This window comes from Ailuropoda melanoleuca, chromosome 6 (assembly GCF_002007445.2).
Source record: "Ailuropoda melanoleuca isolate Jingjing chromosome 6, ASM200744v2, whole genome shotgun sequence".
Classification (NCBI taxonomy): Eukaryota; Metazoa; Chordata; class Mammalia; order Carnivora; family Ursidae; genus Ailuropoda; species Ailuropoda melanoleuca.
Window position 1 is genome coordinate 6,838,974 of NC_048223.1, and position 6,000 is coordinate 6,844,973.

General features: G+C 43.7%; 1 protein-coding gene across 1 annotated transcript in view; it reads right to left on the minus strand.

Annotated features, from left to right (window-relative positions):
* Positions 1–5,575, minus strand: part of PLS1 (plastin 1) — a 110,885-nt gene extending 105,310 nt beyond the window's left edge. The window contains exon 1 of the mRNA XM_034661814.1: positions 5,446–5,575. The gene's annotated coding sequence lies outside the window, so the exon portion shown is untranslated. The remainder of the gene's footprint in view (positions 1–5,445) is intronic.
* Positions 5,576–6,000: the final 425 nt, after the last annotated feature.

A 6,000-nucleotide genomic window follows, 5' to 3' on the forward strand; every position in this document is an offset into this window, starting at 1 on the left:
ATCATCCAAATATTCTTGTAGCTTTATAGCTATGAATTGCTTAAAAGTTGCTTATCAAGTCTAAAGTCCCTTCACCACTGGACTTTGTGGGCAAATAACCTGTAACTCTCCTAAAAAATAAAATACTTTCTGATAAAGGGCACCTGGGGCTCAGTCAGTTAAATGTCTGACTCTTGGTTTACGGCTCAGGTCATGATCCAGGGTCCTGAGATCGAGCCCCCCTTGAGCTCCATGCTTGTGCAGAGTCTCTTGTCCTTCTCCCTCCCCCCGACTCGTGTGTGTGCATGTGTGCGCTTGCTCTCTCTCTCTAATAAATAAATAAAATCTTAAAAAAAAAAACTTCGACAAAACAAGTGTTTTAGATGAGAAACTCTCCCAATCATCACTCTAACACACCCTTTCTGTGCCCACACTGTTACTAAAAAGCTACTTGCTTTTACAGAAGCCATGCTACATACTTCTCACCAAAATACCAAAAACAGCCAATGAGTACTTTGAGACACAGGAATACGGAAAAGAAGACAATCAAAGCTGACACAGTCTCGCGTCTCATGATCTTTTATGTCAGCAAAATTTCCAGCAATCAAACTTGTATAGCCATTTTATAACCTATAAACCTGCATGCAGTACAAAGGCCTCTTTCTCTTGGTCCCTGATTTTCATCATCATCCAGAAGAAAATGTGGGTTTGGATCTTTGTTCAGGGAAAGAGCTGGGTGGTAATGATGAGTTCTTGGATGTTGAGAAGAGTTGAAATGGGTGGAGGCCAGAAACTATTGACCTTTCCTTTTATATCCAGTGCACATGCCCTGGGAAAGCAGAGAACCAGGAGAAGGTGAAGCAGAAGAAATGGAAACAGGACTCAGCACAGGGAGGAGAACACTCTCAGCTGGACTCCATTTCGAGACTCCCAGAAGGGAGTAATAGGTTCCTCAAGGACACGGTGGATGGGAGGCACTTTCTCAAGGGTCTGGTTAAACCTGGGAACTGCCAGTCTTGACTCTAAATTATTTGTCTTTGACCTGGAGCCTTCCCTGAGGTCTCTATACCCACCTCCAACTGCAACAAGTCCACACTGACTTCAGAACTCACTGAACTTGAGGATCCCAGCAGAACGTGTTCAGGTCTGGATTCTCCCTGGGTGTTCTGACCACGGTTCAAAGACCTGAGATCAGGATAAGGGTCAAGACCCACATATATTCCAGGAGCTTTGAGTAGTAGATCCTGCCACCCCAGGGGAAAAAATCCTTACAAACATGGCCACCCAAGAGTCCTTAAACTCATACACAGCGTGAATTTCACACACTCCCAACTCAGAGGCATCTCCTGGATCACTACAGCAACTCACCTCCATTACCCCTACTCTACCCCCTGAAAAAGGACAGGAGCAGAACAGAAATAGCTTTATGGTGCATCTAGAGAAAGAGTTGCTAATTGCCTCCAAGGATGCTTTGAGGGTAAACAAGGAAATAAAGACTAAGTGGAATAATTTTTAAAATAAAAACAAAAACTGAAAAGATTCACTACTGTTTTTATTTCTCAGATTAAAGTCTGGCTCATAGAATGTTGAGAGTTTCACCAGCTAAAATCTGTGGCCATTCTAAGCATCTGTTAGAGTTACCACAGATAAAGCTTTGCATTTTGTTAAGATATTTGACTAAGTTATTTGAGATGTCCATGCCTTGAAGACAGCCAGGCCTGGGATCAAAACTTAGTTCAACATTTGTCAATTGTATTAACTCATAAATGTGACTTTATCTAACTCTCAGTTTTCTCATCTGTAAAACAGGAATAATAATTGCACCAATCTCATAGGATAGTTTGTAAAGACTCAATAACACATCGCTTATAAAGTGTTTAGAACAGTGTCTGGTCCATGGAAAACATTCTATAATACTGTTACTAAAATTACCATTATTGAGAAAGATTCAGAATACAGTCACTTTATAATAGCGCTATGAAATATAACTCTAGAATGTAATATTTGGGCACTTTTTTTAAGCGTATGAAACATTAACTTCAACATACTACCTGATTTTGCATTTGGCTGTCTAACCAATTTTGACTAATGTCATAATTTTAAAAAAAAGTAATCCTCTATACCTGGCCAACCCTTCCCGTCCGCCCTGGTAAACCACTTCTCAAGCTCTGTCTCTCCTCTCCACCGCTTTCTCTCCTTGACACCTTTACAAAATAAGTACCACCACCAGTTGAAGCTGGTGGTCAACTACATTGTGAGTGTCAGTGTAAAAGTTGCGCTGTCAACCGCTCCCTCAATGCTGTGGGCAGCTACATGAAAAGGCTGTGTTTTGATTTGCAAAATGGCTATTTGCAACATCTGTTCCAAGTAAACAAATATTTCAAACCACCTCTTGAACTGATTTTGGGTTCAGAAGCACTGCCTTCTGTCCTATTTTTCCAAGTGGAGAGTCTGATCACAATTCTCTCTCAACCTTACCCCTACAGCCATCACTCTCCACCCCCCAGTAGTGTAACATATATCTCCCAAATACACTCTCAGTCCAAGGACTTTGGTACCCCTGTTTATGTCTTCTGTCCCAGAGAAGCTAGGCTACCATGTCCTTTCCAGACTCAACTCCATCGTGTGCAGATTCCCAGGACTGCAGCCTCACCCCTCCTCATTCTGAGTACTCAACCTGGAAATAGCCAGTCATCCCCTGTGTCTCACCTCTTCCAATAACACAGACATCCTCCCATTGGCCACCAAGTTCCCTCCTTTAGATTGGTCTCTGGGGGTTTTCGATGCACAGAACATCTCCAACTGGAGTGCCCTGTTGCTAACTCAAATTAATCTTGAGGCAAATAACCTTCAAAAGTTAGAGTTAATGAAATGAGCTAGTAGTGAGAAGACTGTGTAGCCAGAGCCTCTGTTCACACTAATTAGCTTAGTTAAGCATAACTCAGTTCCTCTTCTTATAATGAGGGGATAGTCTGGGTAAAGTACTACCTGATAGCTCTAAGATCCTAAATGCCTACCTTCCCCATGCCAAAATACACTTATTTATTCATGCAATAACTATTGAGCATCTAATACCGCAAAGCTACATGCCTAGTACTGTGAGGGGTTAAAGACCATCTGCCCAAAAGCTTATCATCTAGAATGGGAAATAGACAACCATACCAATAACTGTAAGAAACAGAAAAAGATAATGTCACAAAGGTACTTATAAGATAAAAACAACATTACAAGCCCATTACCGACACACCAAGCCTGAAACTGATTTTCAATATGTCTTTTCTTCTCAGCATCTAGTCTTTTACCAAAAGCTTTTTCCTTTTCCTTTACATCATTTCTTAAATCTGTGCTTTCCACTAAGCACTTAAGAGTCACATGCTTAAAAGCAGGCCTGGGCAATTCTCCCGTTATGATTTTACCCCTTCCCCAGCATTCCCCAAACTGATCCATGAGCTCTCATCAAAATATGAGAATCATCCCATTAGGTTGGTTTGGCTTGGCCACTGTCTTACTATCCTCTAAGGTAGCCTCCCCCATATTACACAATATCCGCATCAAATTCCTTTACAAGGGGACTGTGGGTGGCTCAGTTGGTTAAGCATCCGACTCCTGGTTTTGGCTCAGGTCGTGATCTCAGGGTCATGGGATCCAGCCCTGCAAAGGGCTCTGCGCTCAGTGTGGAGTCTGCCCCTTGCCCACTCTCTATCTCAAAATAAATAAAATCTTTAAAAATATCCCTTTACAAAATGATCCATACTTTACCTCCCTCCTGCAAGCAGTGGCTGACAACATACTTAGTGCCAGTACTGGATGGGATCTCTAAGTCATAGGCTTTAAGTTCTAAGAGCTTACATACTGGTCAGGAAGTTGAGACATGTGCTAAATTACTAATATCAGGGATACTAAAGATGAGGGGGATACTAGCAGCACAGGCAATACATGCTATAGGGTTTAGAAGAGGGAGAGCTACTTTCTTTCTGGCTGCAGTAATCAAGGAAGGCTTCAAGAAGAGATCACACCTGAGTTACACCTCGCAGTGCTGGCAGGACTTCAGGGAAGGAGGGAGTTTCAAAATCAGTAAATTGTTAGGTGGGGCTTGAGTGAGAGGGCACTTTTTGAAAGGTGTTTATAGGGTACGATCAAGCTTAGCAACAGGAATGACTAATTTTCTGAGTAAACTAGACAGTATAAGAAGGTAGAAGAGAAGAGTTTATAATCTACCCAAACTATGAAGAGTATTATCAGGGGGATGGTAGAAAGCGCCCTAAAATCAGAAAACTGCCCTAGGCCCAGCTTTGCCAAGGAGGCGCTCCAGCAGCCACAGCAAGTCATTTAACCTCATTGGTCTCGGTTTTCTCATTTGTAAACTGAAGCAGGTGAACTGGCTGACCTCGAAGGTCTCTAACAGTCCAAAACTAAACCAACTGTATATTATTTCTGCCATTAAAACATTCATCATGGGGAGGGGAGAGGGAAAGGCAGGTATCTGTATTCCCTTTCCATATAGGTTTCTCTTCCTGAACTAAAAATTTCTTTTTCTTAAACTCATTAATTCTATGTGCATGTCTCCCACATCATAAATTTAACACTTCACCTAAAAAATGTTGAGTATGTGCCCCCTGGCCTAAATTTCAGGACTCACAGCTTATCCAAGAAATTTGTGCGGCGCAGCCTTAGCCTCCTACAAGTGTATTCAATACCGCAGCCCCAGGGTTAAATATCTGTGTATGAGCGTAAGATGTGATAGGGTAAATAAAGGACAGAAAAGTGAGAACTTTTGTTACTCATCTAAAAGACCGCTTTCTTTCAGCTTTCTTTTAATAGCACCAAATTAAGCATGAAATAACAGTAATGTAGAAAAGTAAGGGGCGGGGGGATCTTATATTTTATAAAGTTTCTACTTTAAAATGCAGCTGAAATGCGTAAGGTGTTTGGCACTGTAATTCGCTAAAAGTTGACATTTTTTATGCCGCATCCAGAGGCCCCCTGCTCCAGGAAGGCACCAAGACCAGAAACCACGGATACGATTTCACTCCATCCCTATTGATCCTATGCACCAAAAGACCGAAGGCAAATAAAATCACTCACAGAATTCAAGCGAAACAGGCTGGATCAGAAAGCCTCGCCAACAGCCACCCAAAGTTTAAAAGCGACAGAGGAATATAGAAAAGTTAACGAAATGCCTAACTTCAAGCAGGGAATCATAATTCACTTCATAGGCTTACTATGTAAGCAGCATAAATACATGATTTAACACCTTCCCGCACTCCATGCTGCCGGGACTGGGCAGGTGCGCACCCAGAGGTCTAAGGGCGCCGCACTGCACAGCCGGGCGCGGGGAGCCGCCTCTGGAGCGAGGGAAGTCGGAGAGACTCCCATCCAGCCGCTGTGCGCCAGCGAGGAAGTGAACCTTTGTTTTCTGCCTACCGTTCCAGCCTTCCTCTCGGACACCACCACCGCGCCCCGTACCTGCAGCAGCCGTCGAGCCCGCAGCTCCCACTCGGGATCCAAGCACCCGCAGCTCAACTCTGCGGATACCTCTCCGCGGCCGCTTAGCTGCTGCGCTCGCGCCACTACGCATGCCCGGCCGGCACCCAGGCCAGCAAACTCTAAATCTACTTGCCGGGTTTTAGCTGCGGCTCCTAGGGAAGAGGACCCGAGTCCAGGAGTGAAAGACAAGTTGCAGATGCTGGGAGAGGTGGACGGGGGTTGCGGCAACGTTACTCCTATTGCCCACAGTTACCCAGGACGCATTCCTCCAAACCTAAAGCTAATCATCTACGCAACTGGAATGAGCTTAGTAGAGTGGTCCTCAAACTTGAGCATGAATCAGAATCAGCGGGAGGGCTTGCTAAAACACAGATCAGCATCCATTGTTTCAGATTCAGCTTGTCCACAGTGAGGCCCGAAGATTTACATTTCTAACACTTTCTCAGGGGAAACTGATGTTACTAGTACTGGGACCACACACTGCGAACCCCTGGTCTAGAGAAAAGATATTTGGTATTAAAACAGTAAGTTTTC